The sequence below is a fragment of the Ascaphus truei genome, chromosome 19 (assembly GCF_040206685.1).
Source record: "Ascaphus truei isolate aAscTru1 chromosome 19, aAscTru1.hap1, whole genome shotgun sequence".
In the NCBI taxonomy this organism is placed as follows: Eukaryota; Metazoa; Chordata; class Amphibia; order Anura; family Ascaphidae; genus Ascaphus; species Ascaphus truei.
Window position 1 is genome coordinate 39,881,793 of NC_134501.1, and position 20,171 is coordinate 39,901,963.

The window sequence follows — 20,171 nt, forward strand, 5'->3', positions numbered from 1 at the left end:
GCGGGTGGATTTAACCCCCGGGCGTGTAATTATTGGCCCAAGCAGCACACGTGTTTTTTTTAAATTTCCCCCGGTCGCGCTCAAATTTTCCCTGCTCGCGCTGAAAAATAAATAAATAAAAAAACTCCCCCTACCTGACTGCTGATTGGCGCGCGCTCCCAGGCTTTGTGGGCGCGCGGCCAGGCTCTATATGAGCCCGCCCCCAACGAGCGGGCGATCTTTCTGCCCGTACATCAAAAGTAAGTACACGCCATGCTGTGGCCCCTCTGCTCCTTCCCTGCGATCCCCCTGGTCCCCACATGGCTCCCTACTCCCCACCGCGGCAGCTCTCCTGTCCCATTCCCCTTCTCCTGTCCCCTGCTCCCGTCCCCTGCTCCCGTCCCCTTCTCCTGTCCCCTTCTCCTGTCCCCTTCCCCTTCCCCTCCTCCTGTCCCATTCCCCTGCTCCTATCCCCTTCCCCTCCTCCTGTCCCCTGCTCCTGTCCCCTTCCCCCTTGATCCACCGATCGCTGCCCGGGGCGGGAGGTCCCCACTGCTGCAGCCCGGTTGGCATGCGGGGGGGGGGGGGGCGGCCTCGGCCCTCACCACATGACTCCCACCTACCCTGCCGCCTCCCCGCCTGCTAGCTTCATGCCGCCGCAGGCTGGGGGGAAGAAGCAGTCTGCAAAGCTGCTTGGCCGCGCATTGTGAAGACATGCCGGCGAGGAGAGCAGGATAGTGGCAGCCACTGCGGGGCTGACTGTCCCCTGGGGGATACCTCGCCACGTGCCTCCCCCCCACCCTGCCTCCCCAAAGCTTCCAATATGCCTGCGTAAGGTATGGGGGGGGGGTGTCGGCCTGCCCCCCCCCCACGAGCGGGAGATGTGGGGGAGGATCGTGGTGGTGCTGTTCGCGGCCTTTCCTTCCCCCCGTGTGTGTGTGTGTGTGTGTGAGCATGTGTATGGCAGCAAGTGTATGTATGTGTGTATGGAAGCAAGTGTATGGGAGCAAGTGTATGTGTGTATGGGAGCAAGTGTATGGCAGCATGTGTATGGCAGCATGTGTATGGGAGCAAGTGTATGTATGTATGTATGTGTGTATGGCAGCATGTGTATGGCAGCATGTGTATGGCAGCATGTGTATGGCAGCATGTGTATGGCAGCATGTGTATGTATGTGTGTATGGCAGCATGTGTATGGCAGCATGTGTATGGGAGCAAGTGTATGGCAGCATGTGTATGGCAGCAAGTGAATGTATGTGTGTATGGGAGCAAGTGTATGTGTGTATGGGAGCCTGTGTATGTGTGTATGGGAGCATGTGTATGTGTGTGACACCAGAGGTACCCCCCCAATCAGTCACCACCCCCCCCAGTCAGTCAGTCACCCTCTCTCTGTGTATCACCCACCCTCTCTGTGTGTCACCCACCGTTTCTCCCCTCTGTCTCTCCCCCCACACCCTCTCTCTCCCCCACACCCTCTCTGTCTCCCCCACACCCTCTCTGTCTCCCCCACACCCTCTCTGTCTCCCACACCCTCTCTGTCTCCCCCACACCCTCTCTCTCCCCCCCACACCGAGTAGATTTTTGAGTGATTTGTCGAACACTGTATATATATATATATATATATATATATAGTCAGATAAGGCAGTTGGCACTCCAATAGGTGCTGGTAAGCCACAGGTGCACGTCCCATATAGAGAATGTAGTTATACGTTACCGTTCCAAGGATTGGTAAACAAGAGACAGCACTCAATGTTGAAAATCAAAGTGTATTAGTGAAAGCAAAAATACATCCAGAAACCCAACGTTTCGGTCCTACAGAATGGGACCTTCCTCAGGGGGATACAATCTTGTATCCCCCTGAGGAAGGTCCCATTCTGTAGGACCGAAACGTTGGGTTTCTGGATGTATTTTTGCTTTCACTAATACACTTTGATTTTCAACATTGAGTGCTGTCTCTTGTTTACCAATCCTTGGAACGGTAACGTATAACTATATATATATATGTGTGTGTGTGTGTGTGTGTGTGTGTGTGTGTGTGTGTGTGTGTGTGTGTGTGTGTGTGTGTGTGTGTGTGTGTGTGTGTGTATGTATAATCAAAAAATAAATAGATGATACCGTTCTGTGGCTAACGAAATGCTTTTATTTGTGCGAGCTTTCGAGATACACTGATCTCTTCTTCTGGCGATGTTACATACTGATATACAAAGGATTCAATGGCAGTAGATATCTGTTTTTTTTCCCTCTCTCTACCCACAGACAGCCGTTTCGACCTTGATGGGTCTCATCAGTGTGGGGTTGATTTTACTGGGAATGCAAGAGAGGCTATGGGATAGGCTAAAACTGAGTCAAGTTATGGTAAGTAAAAAAAGTGACATATATATATATATATATATATATATATATATATATATATATATATATATATATATATATATATATAGATAGATAGATAGATAGAGATATAGATATAGATATAGATATAGATATAGATATAGATATAGATATATCTATATATGTATATTGTGACAAACGCCCCTCTTTTGTAGTGCTGACGTCTGTCTGGGTTCTTCCCGACACAGTCTTCTAGGGTTAATTATACAACAAACAGGATCAGGCAAAGTATTATGCTGCTTAACTCAGGCTTCTGCCTGCTTTATTTTCATCCAAGTAAGGTACTGCAGCTTTAACATGTGAAGGTTAGAGGTACTCAGATACTTTCATTCAGCAGTTCACATATTTCAGTGTTACCATATTTCCCACACTGTTATTTCAAGTAAAAAAGAAACCAAATGATATAAACAAAATCCTATCCCTTTCAGGGATCTAACTACACATCAGAATTAGTCTCTCTAACAGCTGCTGGCCAACTAAACTGGTTCCCCAGCTTAAAACAATGCTCTTTCATTTAGGGACACAAGATACAGCACAGTCTTTTAGCAACAGCAGTAACCATTTGTTTTGTCTTATCTGTTCGTGGAGTCCAGGCAAATCCTCTGGTACTGTGATACGTGGAGGGGCCGTCAACCCCGATACTGGATGCAGGGGAGCAGCGATACCCCCAGCCTCCAGGCTCCAAGGAGAGAGAGTGAAATGCAAAACCTCTCTGCTCTAAATACCTGTGCATGTGATTAGAAGAGCAGGTGAGGGAGAACTAGAGCCATTGTAATCTGTGGTCTGGATTTTCCATCCAGCTGCCTGAGTTAATGTGAAGCTGTGGAACGGATCATTTTTAGCTATTCCTGCACTTTCTGCTCTAAAATGGGGCAGAAAGCTGCCTAACATCTTTGGACTATGTCACATATCCCCCTCCCCAGCTCACACCTACTGGGGTGAGCGGCCATGGACCTCACTGGGGTGAGCGTCCTACCTGAAATACTTGAGCTAACTCCTCAGTACAACATTAAGTATTCACATGATACGAATATGAACTTTTTCCATGGCAATTATGGACAATAGGTTTCGTCATAAGAGACTATACTTGGCAAACATATTTTGTTGCTCTCTATTAGGGAACTATTTTGAAAAATAAGTGTCTAGCACACATTCTTACAACCCAGGATATGCTAAATATATTCACAAAACCAAACAATTTTTATTATCTCCCTGGGTTGTTCTACTGTAGAATATGAACCTCATTATATATTTACCAACCGAAAGGGCCATCAACCCTGTATATTAATTTGTAGTTTAGCTACATTTTCAACACAGAGAACCAATATAACACTGTAACATTGACAAAATGCTTATTCTAGAGGTCTAATATACCTTAACTACAAAAGCTTATTTGCATAGTTAAGTGTCCGTGACATAGTCCACACGTGTAATAACAAAAAAAATATCGGTCAATTCCCCAAACACATTTTTTTTTCTTTGACTTCCAGTCCATTACATTTCCTGACTTTATTTCATAGGCCGCTGCAAACTGCAAATGACTGGACTGTTTCTTTAGCTTCTGACGGAACTCTGGGGCCGGATAGTCTTTGTCTTTATATTGTGGCCCAGAGTGGCGAGATCCGGAAAAATTCAAGGCCAGCGTTGACCTTCGTCGCTTTTGATTTGCGACCTTTGAACCTTTATGGTACTTAGAAGATGAAGCACTGATTACCTGGAGCACCTTCACCTTGATGGGGCTCTCACTAACTCCGGCTGTACCCTGTGGTATTTTACCTTTGCAGCCGGCAGGCATGTAGTCTTGGACCTCTCTTTCCTGAGGTCTACATTTATTCAGGCGGAAGTACCGCTGGATAACCAGTGACGCATTTCTCAGGGTTTGATAGCGAATCCTGTTCTGTGTCATCCTAGTCAGAGACTGGATTTTTATAGTTGCTCCTTTCATAATGAGGAACCTGTTTCGTACCATGCGGGCGCGGTAGAATGATTGAAGAACACAGGCTGCTTTATTCCGGTGATTGAACCGACGAATTTTCATCCCTCTGTAGGCAGCCTGTAGGATGATAGTTGCGGCGCGTTTACGCCGATAATTTTCTCTTTCCCTTCTTCCTTGGACAAGAGCTTTGCAGTGCTTCTGAATTATTCTAATGCTTTTCTCCTTTTTCAAAATGTTAAGTTCCTCCACGAGAGAATTTTGTTTTGTGCATACAGTAGCGACATCTTTTATTCTAGTAAATGCCGGCGGCATGCCGGGATCTACCCCAGCTGCCGCCAGTCAGAAACGCGCGCCGCCGCGTTTCCCCCACGCACCCCCCCTCCACATCGCGCGCAATTACCCCCCCAAAGACACCCCGAACCCGGATTCTACTCTGCCCCTCTGCTTCCCCGCACCCCCGCTTACCTAGATTTGAACTCCAGGGGTGTCGGGGAAGCCTGGGGAAGCCGGGGAAGACGGGGAAGCCGGGCGCGCTTGTGACCGTGACGTCACAGTGCGCCGCCACGCGCCGCGGCTACCCGCTTCCCAGCCTCATTCAGCCAGCGGCATTTGCTCGAATAAGAGCTGCCGCTGCTGTACATGTCGCAATTCTGTTCTCAGAGCGTCCATTTCTTCCTGGTGCTGGCTCTGAGTGTGCATCAGTGCTTCCTGCACTTCTAATTTTTCCTGAGTCAACTGTTTCTTTACTTTTTATGCTTGGTCAGTCAAATCTGAATTTTCCAATTTCAGAGTCTCATTTTCTTGCTTTACAGTCTCTAACTCACTTAGGGCATTCTCATGGGTTTGCTTCAACATTCCCAGCTCTGTGTTCAGACCGTGGCCCTCCAGGCGTAAGTGTTGCACCTCTGTGCTGAGCGCATGAACCTCTTGTAGAGCCTTCCCGTATTTCTGTTTTAGGATAGCAATCAATTTGTCAGACTTAATCTGTTTTTCATCCCTGGTGGCAATTACGGTGTTGGCCTTTTCCAGATTAGTCGTCACCTCTTCCATCTCACTCCGTAAGAGAGACTCTGTTTTCTTCAAAGCCTCGTGCTCTTGTAAAGCTGGAAGTATACACCTCTGTAACTCGGCGTTCGCTTCTCGCTCCTTGTTCCAACATTCTCGCACCTTATTGTTAGATTCTTGCTTATTCTTCCAACATTCTCGCTCCTTCATCAATCCCTGCCGCAGGACTTCATAATCATGGCGGGCAGCTTGGAGTGCAGAAACCAAAGCCTCTTTATCCTGGTTCAAGGATTCAGCTTCCCTTTGCTCCTCCTTTTCCTTTGCCACTGTTCCCGTGACAATTCTGCCGGTCACTCCGGTCTGCAGCACATCTTGGCGCCTTTCTGACACATGTCCTGACAGCGCAGGTTCAAGTGGCTCGGTCACTTCCCCTGTGACTTGAGGAACAGTTTTCTTTTTCTTCTTTCTTTTTGCTTTATTAGCTCCAGAGATATCAGTGGTACTGGGCACAAGCACACTGGTATCAGCTTCCACATCTTGCTTGCACTCATAGGGCGTTGCTTGTTTTTGCAGCTGTTTGTCTTTGAAATTTTTGGGGCACACATCTTCCATGTGACCTACTTTATGACAGGTCCAGCATACTAAATTCATCTGTGGGTACGGCTCTCCTCCAGGGGCCACATACGAGTCGCCATCATCATCATCATCGTATGGCCTGAAGGGACACTGTTTTTCATGATTATGTACATTACAAAACAAACATTTCACGTCGGCCATTTTAGAAACCCGGCAGGGACAATCTGCTAGCTGCAATTTCACTCACTTCAGCCACTTGCATACAGCACTTGCTAGCTGCAAATTCACTCACTTCAGCAAAAGGCATTAGCTTTACAAACAGCACTGGCTAGATGCAATTTTTTTTTTTTTTTTCTTCAGCAAAACATTTTGGTTTTCTGTTTGGGTTCAAGGTGCTATTGCATCCACACTTCGCACATTCTCTGTGTATGCTAGAAGCACAACTGATATACACAGTGGGACAGACTTCACTCATAGCATCTGTACTTTAGTTCAGCTGGGCGGCCATTTTAAACCCCCGCATTTATTTGCAAACCCACAGACTTTTTAGTGTCGACCCGCATTCTCCACCATATGTGACAAACGCCCCTCTTTTGTAGTGCTGACGTCTGTCTGGGTTCTTCCCGACACAGTCTTCTAGGGTTAATTATACAACAAACAGAATCAGGCAAAGTATTATGCTGCTTAACTCAGGCTTCTGCCTGCTTTATTTTCATCCAAGTAAGGTACTGCAGCTTTAACATGTGAAGGTTAGAGGTACTCAGATACTTTCATTCAGCAGTTCACATATTTCAGTGTTACCATATTTCCCACACTGTTATTTCAAGTAAAAAAAGAAACCAAATGATATAAACAAAATCCTATCCCTTTCAGGGATCTAACTACACATCAGAATTAGTCTCTCTAACAGCTGCTGGCCAACTAAACTGGTTCCCCAGCTTAAAACAATGCTCTTTCATTTAGGGACACAAGATCCAGCACAGTCTTTTAGCAACAGCAGTAACCATTTGTTTTGTCTTATCTGTTCGTGGAGTCCAGGCAAATCCTCTGGTACTGTGATACGTGGAGGGGCCGTCAACCCCGATACTGGATGCAGGGGAGCAGCGATACCCCCAGCCTCCAGGCTCCAAGGAGAGAGAGTGAAATGCAAAACCTCTCTGCTCTAAATACCTGTGCATGTGATTAGAAGAGCAGGTGAGGGAGAACTAAAGCCATTGTAATCTGTGGTCTGGATTTTCCATCCAGCTGCCTGAGTTAATGTGAAGCTGTGGAACGGATCATTTTTAGCTATTCCTGCACTTTCTGCTCTAAAATGGGGCAGAAAGCTGCCTAACATCTTTGGACTATGTCACAATATGTATATGTATAAAATAGAGAGCAGTTGGCACACTGTAAACAGATAATCCACTGATGCTTATCCCATGTATGCACATACACAGATTTTACCAGATGGAGATCCAGGACAAACGAAACAGCACACAGTAAGGGAAATCCAAAGCTGTTGTATTCAAGACAAAATATATAGGCACTGCATCCATGTGTATGTGTATGTGTATATGTATGTGTGTGTATGTGTATGTATGTGTGTGTATGTGTATGTATGTATGTATATATTTATATATGTGTGTGTGTGTGTGTGTGTGTGTGTGTGTGTGTGTGTGTTTGTGTGTGTGTGTGTGTGTGTGTGTGTGTGTGTGTGTGTGTGTGTGTGTGTGTGTGTGTGTGTGTGTGTGTGTGTGTGTGTGTGTGTGTGTGTGTGTGTGTGTGTAAAATAGAGAGCAGTTGGCACACTGTAAACAGATAATCCACGGATGCTTATCCCATATATGCACATACACAGATAGATTTTACCAGATGGGGATCCAGGAAAAACGAGACAGCACACAGTCAGGGAAATCCAAAGCTGTTGTATTCAAGACAAAATATATAGGCACTGCATCCATGTACATATGTATGTGTGTATGTGTGTATGTATGTGTGTATGTATGTCTATGTATGTATGTATATGTATGTATGTATGTGTATGTGTATGTATGTGTATGTATGTATGTATGTGTATGTATATATATATATATATACAGTGTTCGACAAACCTATACATTTGCACGCCCCAGGCGAGTGGATTTAATATTGTGGAGAGCTCCTATTGGCCCAAGCAGCACACGTGTGGTCCTAGGTGGCGAGTAGATTTTTTTGTTTGGCGAGTAGATTTTATGGTGATTTGTCGATTACAGTATATATATATATATATATATATATATATATATATATATATATATATATATATATATATATATATATATATATATATATATATATATATGTATATGTATTTATTTATTGCTAGAACTGAAGAAGAGAGGAGAACTCTCGAAAGCTTGTCCTATGACATAAATTGTTAGTCCAATAAAAAAGGTATCACCTAATACTATATATATATATATTTCTGAAACCGTCGTATGCCTGTCTGTCTGTCCTCTGTCCCTAGGGGCAATCGCATTGGACCTGAGGCCCGTCACTCCGCCTCAGGCCAATGAGATGGCTCCCTTGGCCCGGCCGCCCCCGCACACCTCTCATTGGCTGGTGTGGTCACACACACACACTCACTCTCCCTCACACCACGTGCTCCTCTCCAAGATGGCCTACCACAAGATGTGCAGCAGCCCAGGTAAGACAGTACACCCTGCGCCTCACACCCCTCCCACAGGCGTGCCACCTTACACCCCGCGCCTCACACCTTACACCCCGCACCTCACACCTTACACCCCGTGCCTTACACCCTGCGCCTCACACCCCTCCTGCCTCACATCTTAAACCCCTGCCACAGAACACCCCTGCGCGTCCCGCATCAACCGCACAGGAACAAGCAGCGGAGCAGCCGCCCGGGGGAGCACACCATTACCCCGCGCCTCAGGCAACGAACACACATGGCGCTTCCTGCCGCTGCCTGTATGCGCCTCCATTGACCGGACAACCCATCGGGGGAACAAGCGGCCGGCGGGGGGGAAGCGGCCAAGCCATCGGGGAATGGGGGGGGTTGGAGAGGCTCGAGGAACGGGGGGGGGGAGGGAGAGGCCAGAGCCATCGGAGAACAAGCAGGGGGGGCGCCCAGCCAGCGGGGGAACGGACGCACGCACGGGGGGGTGGCAAGCGGATACATACATTATGACAATACATATTTCCCCTTCCCCCCCCTTCCCTCCCCCCCTTCCCCCACTCCTCCCCTTCCACTCCCTTCCTTTCCCCCACTTTCCCCCAACCTTCAACCCCCCCTCCACTCCCTCCCCCCTAACCTTCAACCCCCCCTCCACTCCCTCCCCCCCATCTCCACTCCCTACCCCCCTCCACCTCCACCTCCCCCCTCCACCTCCACCCCCCCTCCACTCTTTCCCCCCTTCACTCTTTCCCCCTCCATTCCCTCCACTCCCTCCCCCCCTTCCACTCCCTCCCCCCCTTCCACTCCCTCCCCCCCCTTCCACTCTTTCCCCCCCCTTCCACTCTTCCCCCCCTTCCACTCCCTCCCACCCCCTTCTACTCCCTCCCCCCCTCCACTTCACCCCCTCCACTTCACCCCTCCACTTCACCCCTCCCTCCACTCCCTCCTCCACTTCACCCCTCCCTCCACTCCCTCCTCCACTTCACCCCTCCCTCCACTTCACTCCTTCCCCCCTCAACTCCTTCCCCCCTCCACTCCTTCCCCCCCCTCCACTCCTTCCCCTCCACAAGCCCATGCACCACGCCGACGTCCAAGTTTCAGAGGTCTTCCATCTGCATACAAATATATCTGCTGTGAATCAGCTCTGCTGTGGGATACAGATGCAGAGCTGATTCTGGCTGGCTGGCGTCCCTGGATAAAGCCTTGTGCCGGCCTCTGATGTTGTTTTCTCTCTCCCAGTGCGATGTGGAAATATAACAGGCAAGCCCATTCGTCGAAACGCGTTGCTCAAAATCCCCCATCCTTTTTGTCCTGTTGCGGCCACCGTAGGGAGCGGGACACGGGAAGTACAGAGCTCCCCCCGGACGCGGAGGGAGTCCCACTGCAGCCCCACGATCCCCGTTAAACATCCCCTAAAGACTGGCCTTTTTATCCCACCCTGACACCGCAGCTCACGAGTTGAGTGAGCGGTGAGTTTGTTTATTTATTTGTTTCTTAAATAAAGAGTTTTTTGGCCTCAACATTCTGGGCTGTTATATTTCCACATCGCACTGGGAGAGAGAAAACAACATCAGAGGCCGGCACAAGGCTTTATCCAGGGACGCCAGCCAGAACAAACAAGATACCTTTTCCAAGAGTGCACTCACACTTGGCCGTGTGAGTAATATTTTCATTTATATATACTCATTTTTCTCATTCCCCTATCCCCCACCACTCGTCACAGAGTGTCAGCCGGCACTTTGAAATAGAGAGATCGTTGGAGGTCAAGATACCTTCCCCCTTGTGTGCACCCACACATGCCCGTGTGAGTGTCTTATTAATTCTGTATTTTGATTTTCACCTACTTGTGCTAATTCCTGTCTGCATCATTTTGTTATTTTTCTGTTATTTTTCTGTTCACATCCCCATGTATTTCTTTTCAGAGTCTCACACACTCGAATCAGATTGCATCATATTTTTTATTTTTTACTCCACCAGTGCTCCCCCATCCCCTTCTCTCTTTTTGCTTACCTTTGAAGGATCCTGGGTAGATCCTACTTTGGGGTCTTTAGAGTCACAGGAGGAGAAGAACCAGAGGGAAAACCTTGTCCACCATCAAGGTTTTTTACTTTATTACACCCTTATCCGCCTTTGAACAATTCACAGGTAGCGCCCGGGCATTTCTGTTCTAAAGTATTTAAACGTTATACTTATTACCATATATGTTTTGTCAATTGGATGTAGCATTGGGCTCCCCTGTCTTTTGTTACTAAAAAAAATGAGAACGAAAACTACCAGATCAAAGAGATGAGTTAACGATTTTAGTGTGGATGGGAATCATGGTAGACGCAATAGGTTTTAGGAGACTGGAGAGTATAAGGACTCACATTGTTCCATTGGGGCCCTGCGGTGGACAGCCATGGTGACATCATCACGTGGCTTCTCCTCTCTTATAAAAGGTACCAGATCCCTACATACCTTGCTTAACAACTAACTTGCTAGGTTAGTGTAAGGCTGTGTTGGTCCTGACTCCTGAGCTGACGTGTTGTTATTATTCCAGCTTTCTGCTTCTGCTCTCAGCTATTGCTAAACCCTAGAACAGCCTATGGCTCACTCATAAACTACTCTTCTGATCTTGATCCTCAGGTTTCGACTCTGGCTCGCTCACAGGGTACTCTTTCGTTCCTGATCCTGGAACGAACACCAGCTCACACCCCAACTATTCTTCCCATCCTGATCCCTGGACTCTGGCTTTTGTTCTCCTCGTGGATTTCTCTGTAGTGCCTGGGGTCGAGGCTACATGTGTTTGAGGAGAACAGCAGGAGAGATACTTCTTCCTCTGTAACTGGATAGGAGTCAAAGGTAAATGGAGGAGGATTAGGGTGGAGAATTATGGTTATGGAAGGGACAGAGGGGATATCTTTGCAAATAGCTTCCAACTTGAACTTTAAATAATTGTCAAAGTCTTGGTTTAATGGAAGGAGTGCAGCTTGATGTAGTGGCAGGTCGAAGAAGGGTGTCAAAGACACAGAAGAGGTGGTATGGGTTGGATTCATGCCTATACATAAGAGAGGTGAAGTAACCCTGTTTGACAATAAAAAGAGCAGAGTTAAAGCAGGAGAGAATACATTTGTAGTGAAGGAATCAGCCAGAGCGTGTGACTTCCTTCAGGGGCATTCAGGGGACCGAGTCCCAGATAGCAGAAAGTGTGTCTACTTGTTTACCCAGGTATGTGGGTTGGAGTGCCATGAGTGTCGGTGTACAAAAGGAGAATACTGGTCATCTCAGAAGGCAAGGAGAATGCTGCAAATTATGACAAGGCATAATGGGTCAGTGGAGGGTAGAAGTAAAGAAAGCTTAGATTTTAGACTGGATACCAAGGGTGGAAGTTAATGGAATGCACGTTGCGTATACAGCATGGAGAGGCTAGAGTTTGAGTGCGAGGAATGTGATAGAGGGAAAATGAGATGAGATTATGGTCAGAGAGCAAAAAAGGAGAGATTGAGAAATCTGATAGGGAACAGTTTTTTTTAAAGATGAGGTCACGGAAGAGGCCATCCTTTTGAGGGGTTGTAGGCAGTCCATTGGTAGAAAACAAAGAAGACAGGGGCTTATGCAGAGAGGATAGATAGTGAAATTGCACCATCTTCTGGCGAAAAAACTCTCAACAAAACCTGTAACTCGTGAGAAAATGGAGCAATTTTTAAAATGCGCCATAAAAGTTTTCAGAAGAGTTAAAGTCGCCAAACACGTGGCGAGAACCTGAAACTCGCCATGCTAATATATCGTGGTATTCCAGAAGATCCAAAGCGCGCAAACGCGCCAATATGTGCATTAGTATGGCCAGTTTCAAGTATCCAGGAAAAGATGGCAAGTAGCAGTTTCTCGGCGAAATGTGTAACAAGAGGTAACGACGTTCTCTGCATAACACCTTCACTAACGGCAAATCTGTGGCTATTTTATAGCCATTTTACACTTTTTTAACGTTCCTCTCTGCATAAGCCCCGAAGTGAGAGAGAGGGGGCGAGAGGCACAGGAATGAGAGGGGTCATCAATACAACAGCTTTATTAATTTCACAAGACCCGAGAGTTCCAGACCTGTTTCTTTATATCTACACAGACCAATGTCATGCACCAGGACAAGCCACCAAGCGTTGCCATGAGTGCCCTTCTTCTTTATCGATCATCATCATCATCATCAAGCATCATCAATCATTATACATATACATATACATAAACATATACATATACATTGTGTGTATGTGTTTGTGTGTCAGGGAATTATCCCTGTTTAAATAAAGCAGCCTCAGAGCTCTGAGAATCCAACAGAGAGATAGTTAATTGCAGCCACTCAATTAACTAGTCTCCACCTGGACTAATGAGAGCTCTGTCTCATGTGAGACACAGACCAGAGATTTCCTTAGCTCACATTTGGGCTGACAGAAGGAGAGCAGAGAAGCCTGCATAAGGACACTGTCTTGAGCACAAAGGCTGTGCTAAGATCAAGACATCCAGACACCCAGAGACCTATATTTCCTGGACACAGAGGACCCAGGAGACTAACATGGAGGGCCACCTGCTTAAGGTACCTCCTGAGAGTTTGGTGCGATAGGCTGGTAATGGGAATATCCCCCCATTCCTGCAGATAGGGTCTGGGGAAGTAAGTTAGCCCTTACAAAGGGATAAAGGTTTGTTATTTTTTTGTTTTTGTATGGTTTGCCGGGATTAAGGAAAAGGCTCAAAAAAGCCAATATATAATTTCACCCTAAAACAGTCTCCATTTGCATACATCTGCACACATCTCTTACATATGGCATCAGAAGTTGGGATGAAAGGTGGCCCTTGAATTTCAAAGGGGCCCCGGAGACTGCCTGTGAACATTTTTGTGCTTTGCCTGCATACAGTTCTTGCAACAGCCTGAGAAACAAAACAAGAATCATGTGCAGCAGTGACCAGAATTAAAGGGCTACACAACCAGGCAGGAAAGCTACGCTGCACTGGAGAAAGCCACAACACCACAGTTGGACTGGGAGGATTGCGATAGACGGTGACCACACAAGGGACTGATGCTGTGACCATAGTCTACCTCACCACGTGAAAGAAAATAAAAAAAAAGAAAGAAAAAAAACAACCCCCATGGGATTTTAAAATGGCCGCCCAGCTGAAGTCAAATACTGACTGCAATAATGGGGAAGAAAATGTGTTCCTGGTGTAAAGAGCCCAGCCACACGGAGCAGTGTCCCTTCAGGCTTTATTCGGATGAGGGTGATCCCTATGTGGCCCCAGAAAAAGGGCTTTAGCCAGAAGAATATTTTTTTTTCAACATGCCAAGGAACTGCAGCAGCAAGCAATGCACTGTGGTCACAAGGAAGGTACAGAAGTGTTACTTGGGAAGAGCACATCCAGCATCCCTCCAGTCCTGCAGATATGGTCTGGGGAAGTAAGTTAGCCCTTACAATGAGATAGGGGTTTGTTGTTTTTGTATGTTTTGCCTGGATAAAGGAACAGACTCGATAAAGCCAAGATATAATTTCACCCTAAAATAATCTCCATTTGCATACTTCTGCATACATCTCTTACAGTGTCTATAAGAGCTGCTGGTTCCTGCAGGTTACTGTGTGTCTGTGAGTGTTGTGCTGGTCAGTGTTTGTGAGTTCATCCTGCTCAATGAGAGTCTATGCTGCTCCATGCCTGTGAGTGTACTGCTCAGAATGTGTGTGAGTGCGCTGGTCCTGGAGGGGAAAGGGGAGGGAGAGAGTAAAGAGAGGGGAGTGAATGTGTTTATGGTGCCAATATATACAGTGGATATGTATGGGGGTCAATGACCGCCTGATTTCTGGGCCAGTAGAATACATTTGCGCCTGGGTTAAAAATCTGCTAGTCTACCCTTTCTATAACCTCTCCCTATAACTCCTCCCAAACTGCTCCTATTACTCCTCCCCTTACTGCTCCTATAACTCCTCCCAAACTGCTCCTATTACTCCTCCCCCTACTACTCCAATATCCTCTTCCTATAACTCCTCCCCTAACTGCTCCTATAACCTCTCCATATAACTCCTCCCCTAACTGCCCCTATAACCTCTCCCTATAACTCCTCCCCTAACTGCTCCTATATCTTCTCCCTATAACTCCTACCCTAACTGCTCCTATAACTCCTCCCCTAACTGCCCCTATAACCTCTCCCTATAACTCCTCCCCTAACTGCCCCTATAACCTCTCCCTATAACTCCTCCCCTAACTGCTCCTATATCTTCACCCTATAACTCCTCCCCTAACTGCTCCTATAACTTCTACCCTAACTGCTCCTATATCCTCTCCCTATAACTCTTCCCCTTATTGCTCCTATTGCTGAATGCATGTACATAAAAGTTGACTCACCGCATCCTAATACACTGGTGCATCACTGTAACAGAATAATGTCCATTGTTTGACCCAGGAAACATGTGCTCTGTCTTCTTACAGTCATCTTTACCCAACAATAAGCAGCAGCTAGAGCAACACTTGCCCCCTTATCCATGATTAAGACTTCCTGAGGATATGGGTTAAATTTCCTATCCTATCATCCTATCTTCCTACCATAAATATTGAGAGACATACAAGTCCGTCATGAGTGGTTTGCCCATATAACGCATACTACACCCAGATGATATCTAATCTTTTCCAACACACATCACATTTACTGTATAGTATCATGCATATCGAAAACCAAGTTATAATAGAAAATGTTTGCAGTCATATTGCAGAAGACTTGAGTATGTGACGATTTTTATGGGCTTTCTCTGTGGTTATACAAAATGTTACTTAGCACTAAAGAATCAAAAGCTATATATCTCTGTTTATATATATCAATATTCCCGTTGACAATGGCAGAAAATCAGTAGCTTGCCTATTAAAATCAGTATGCAATGTTTAAATGTCAGGTTGTAGCTTGGAAAATAAATTGAGATAACTTTAGTTTATTGGCTTGGGGTTAAACGAACTTTTGTAAAAAGTGCATTGATTTAAAAACACATCTCCATTGATTGAATAGCTCAATTCCTTCCATGATTCAAAGAATATTGGCATACTGTCATATTTGCAAGGCATCCTGGTGATATATATAGGAATTTCATCTATGAAATCAATATGTTTTAATCACTGAATTGACCATAGTATAGCCTAATTCCAAATTGGGTATTATATCAATAATGATTATGTGTAATTCAAGAAGGAATATATTTTATTTTTAAAGTATTTAACTAAGAAAGATCCATCTCCATGGCATTTTCCTCAGGAGCGTAAATATCAATGTTTAATATGTTACAGTAAATAATAGAAGTGCTAGTAATTATTAGATCTGCATTCGCTTGTTGACCAGTAAACATCAGAACGCTCCTCTCCAATAACCACCAAAACAGCACATTAGGATAAAACGGCCACAGATTTATAAACACACGTACAGATGCAGCAAGACCGACTGTTACTGGCAACGGGGAAAGCCAAAGAACTACGCCTGCCCAAGTGTCGGAGGATTGTTACTGCAGGAGGTCCGATCCTAAAGGTTGGATCCCCCACAGCACCAACGCAGAAGAACTATCTCTGGAGCCGTGGCTGTACGTTTTCTCAGCTGTGGCTACAGTCGGTTTTTTTTTTTCAACTGAACCCCTAACTAGATTGTAAAAATGGTATTTGGGACCAAGGCTAAATTTGTAACGCTTCCAATGACTGAGCTTCAGATCAGAACCAGAACTAATACCATCCTAGCCTCTGTCACTAGTTTTAATTATCTGTGCATATGGTTTGACTCCCATTTAATATTTGGGTTGCACATTGATACCCTGACATCCAAAACCTATGTCAAACTAGGTGTACTTTATAGGAACAAATCCTCCCTAAGCCAGCTGGTCAGAAAGCGCATTGCCCAGCAGATGCTACAGTAATACCAATTATAGACTATGGGACATAGTATATAGAACAACACCCCAAACTCACCTTAGAAAACTAGACACCTGTACAACTCAATATGCCGCTTTGTCTTACAATGCAACTACAACACACATCACTGCAAAATGCTCAAAGAACTAGATTGGTCATCACTTGAGTCTAGTCGCAAAGTTCACATTTCCTGTCTTGCCTTCAAATACTTTCTGGGCAAGCTACCCGTCTATCTCAACAAGCTCCTCACCCCTACCACATGCAGCACTTATCATCTGAGATCTGACTCCAAAAGACTGTTCATGGTCCCACAGTTCAGCAAAGTATCTGTCCGCTCCTCCTTCTCTTACCATGCACCTTACACCTGGAACAATCTACCTGAGACTCACACAGCCACCACAAGTCTAAGTTCTTTCAAAACGAAATACTGTATGCCTCATAATTGAATCTGGTCTGTAACTGTTCCATATGCCCATAACATATATTATGTTTAACCATGTACAGATGCAGCGGCCGTTATTCGAACAGTTCACGCGTTGTATACCTCGGAATACCCATGTCATGGCGCATGATTTCTTCAAACCGTACCGCCTTTAGACGTGAGTGTAGGCGAGAGCAGAAAATGGCATTTTAGAGTTCTGGTTTTCAAACACCTGAAATTGACAAAGTAGCACAGTACTGTACACATTACCAGGGCTGCCAACAGCGGGGGTCAAAGGACAGTCGCGTCAGGGGGGCCTGGGCCCCCTGCGCGGCCGGGCACCAGTTAATTAAAAAAAAAAAACCTCTGCGGCGCCGGGTCTCACTGTTGGCAGCGCCGGAAGTAGGGTGGGTTAAGGCTTCCAGCGCGCCGGCGTGAGAGGGAGGCGCGGGCGGGAGCAGCATTGGGAGACAGTGTCGAAGTGCTTACATTAGCCACCCACGCCCAGAACTACCGGAAGCTAAAAGCCTTCTCGGGGACCCTCCCTGTGCCTACCGGGGAAGATGGGGTAGAAACTTGGAAAGAACACACGCGGGGAGTAATGGAAGTGTGGTCGTGCACCGATGTGGTAAAAAGACAGAGACTCATGGAGTGCCTGCGGCCCCAAGCGGCCACCCTGATCAGTATACACCACGAGCAATACCCCGATCCTGCTTGATGATAGAGTTCCTGGCAGTAGCCTATAGCGCGAAAGAGGATGATGGTGCGTTGTGGGCCAAGTACTATGCCATAAATCAAAGAGAGGGGGAAGAGCTGTCCGCCTATATACACCGCATGCAAATATCTCTCGGGCCGTTGCTGCATTATAAATATGTGCTGCCCTCACAAATGGATGAATATCTCCGTAAGCAGTACCTCCGCGGATCCAGTCCTACCGACCCAATAGCCAGCATGATTCGTGATCACCTCACACGGGCCCCCCCCCTTCGTTCATCCAACTCCTGCAACAGGTGAAAGAGCACGAGACGCATCTAATGCTGCACTCCCCTAGGAAACCAAAAACTAGCAGTAGCACTAAACCCAAAGGAAGTACTGAAAAGAAGGAGGAGCCACCGGACAAGCCTGGCTCAGAGAAACCGCCTTACGCGGGACGGTCGTCACCTCCGCCTGATCGCCGGGCTACACCCAGAAATATGTCATGCTATAAATGTGGGAAGAGGGGGCATCTATCCTACGACTGTCGCCTTGGCACTTTTCGATGTCGGAGTCCCTCCCCCAAGAAGTTCCCACCCCAGGCTATGGTCTGCGGGGTGTATGCGACAGATACCGACAAGACCGGGACCCCTTCCGGAGGGGCAGAGCCGGCAGAAGATGGTAGCCGGGTGGGACCTGTAGCGTTGATCCGGGTCCTAATGGATGGAATCTACTCCTCTGCATTACTAGACACCGGATCCCAAGTCACCATCATATACAGAGGGTTCTATGATCGTCATCTTCAAAAGCGTCTGCTGCGACCGGCTGACCGTATCAAGGTACGCGGGCTAAGCAATGACGACTACCCCATCGATGGGTTAGTGACCGTGGATCTGGAAATACAACAGCTCAACACGGGAAAATCTCACCCCATGAAGGTGGACGCCTTGGTGTGTCCGGAACCCCGAGACACCCCCAAGTACCCTATTATACTCGGTACCAATGCTGATATTGTGCAAGCGGTCATCCGGGCCTATCTATACGAGACTAAAGAGCTCCCCATGTCAAGCCTACAGCTGCAATTGGTTCAAGCAGACCCAGCCCCGCCCCCCTCTCCTTCGGATGACTACGGGCTTTTGTTCTGCGGATGGAGGGGTTTGACACGGCTGTTCCCCGGAGAAACGCAAAGAATTCCCGCTTGGTGTGCATATGCGGAGCGCCTAGCCGAAGACCAGCAATTCTCGCTAGAGAGTACCCCAGGGGAGGATGTACGGCGAGGGTATCGGTTAATACCCGAATTCCGCTATTGGCATGCCGCCATTCCTCGATGGATTGACGTGATGGTGCAGAATCTATCGCCCTTCCCCCTGGCCATCGATGTGGGGTAACGGATAGGGAGGATTTATACTGTCAGTTCGGTGGAGGAAGCCGTGCAAATAAACACGATCCGAGTGGAAGAGACAGGGACAGCCCTAGACTTCGACTTTGGCTCATCCGAGTTGCCAGGAGCCTGAAAGGAATGGTTACGGGTGCAACTGGAACAGAGACGATCCATATTCTCTACCGGGGAAATGGATGTGGTGTGTAGTCGCAACGCCCAGCACACCATTCGGATGACGGATGAGAAGCCCTTCAGAGAGTGCTCTCGCCGACTCGCTCCCAGGGATGTGGAGGATGTGAGGGCGGCTATCAATGACATGGAAGCCGCCGGGATTGTCGAAGAATCCCGAAGTCCCTACGCCTCTCCTATAGTAGTCGGGAGAAAGAAAAATGGAACCATGAGACTGTGTGTAGATTATCGGACGCTGAACAATCGGACGGTGTAACCTCCCCCGCATAGAGGAGATCCTCGATACCTTACACAGGAGCCAGTGGTTCAGCGTACTGGACCTACGGTCCGGGTACTATCAGGTCCCTATGAGCCCCGAGGATCAAGAAAAGACAGCCTTCGTATGCCCTCTGGGGTTTTATCAGTTCACCCGCATGCCCCAAGGCATATGCGGGGCACCAGCCACCTTCCAGCGGTTAATGGAGAAGACGCTGGGGGACCTCAACCCCCGAGAATGCCTGGTGTACCTGGATGACATAATAGTCTTCGGGAAAACCCTGGAAGAACATGAGGTCCGTCTCTTGAAGGTACTGGATAGACTGTCCCAAGAAGGCCTCAAACTCTCTCTGGACAAATGCCGGTCATGCCGGACCTCAGTGCCCTGGATCCCGCCAAAATAGAAGCTGTCATCAACTGGCCTTGCCCGGAGAATGTGGGGGAGTTGCGCTCGTTCCTGGGATTTTGCGGCTACTATCGCCAATTTGTGGAGGATTACTCACGTAGGGCCAAAGCCCTCAACAGCCTGCTCAGAAGATACCCGTCGGAGGCGGGCCAGAAGACCAACTCTGCCAGACAGCCCTTCGGAGATAAATGGACCCCCGCGTGCGACCAAGCCTTCCACGACTTGAAGCAGAGCCTGACGGCTGCTCCGGTCTTGGCCTACGCCAAACTCCGACCAACCCTACATCCTACACGTGGACGCCAGTCTGAGTGGCGTAGGGGCCGTGTTGCATCAAAAATATCCTGAGGGGTTGTGACCCGTAGCGTATATCAGCCGTCGTCTCACGGCCAG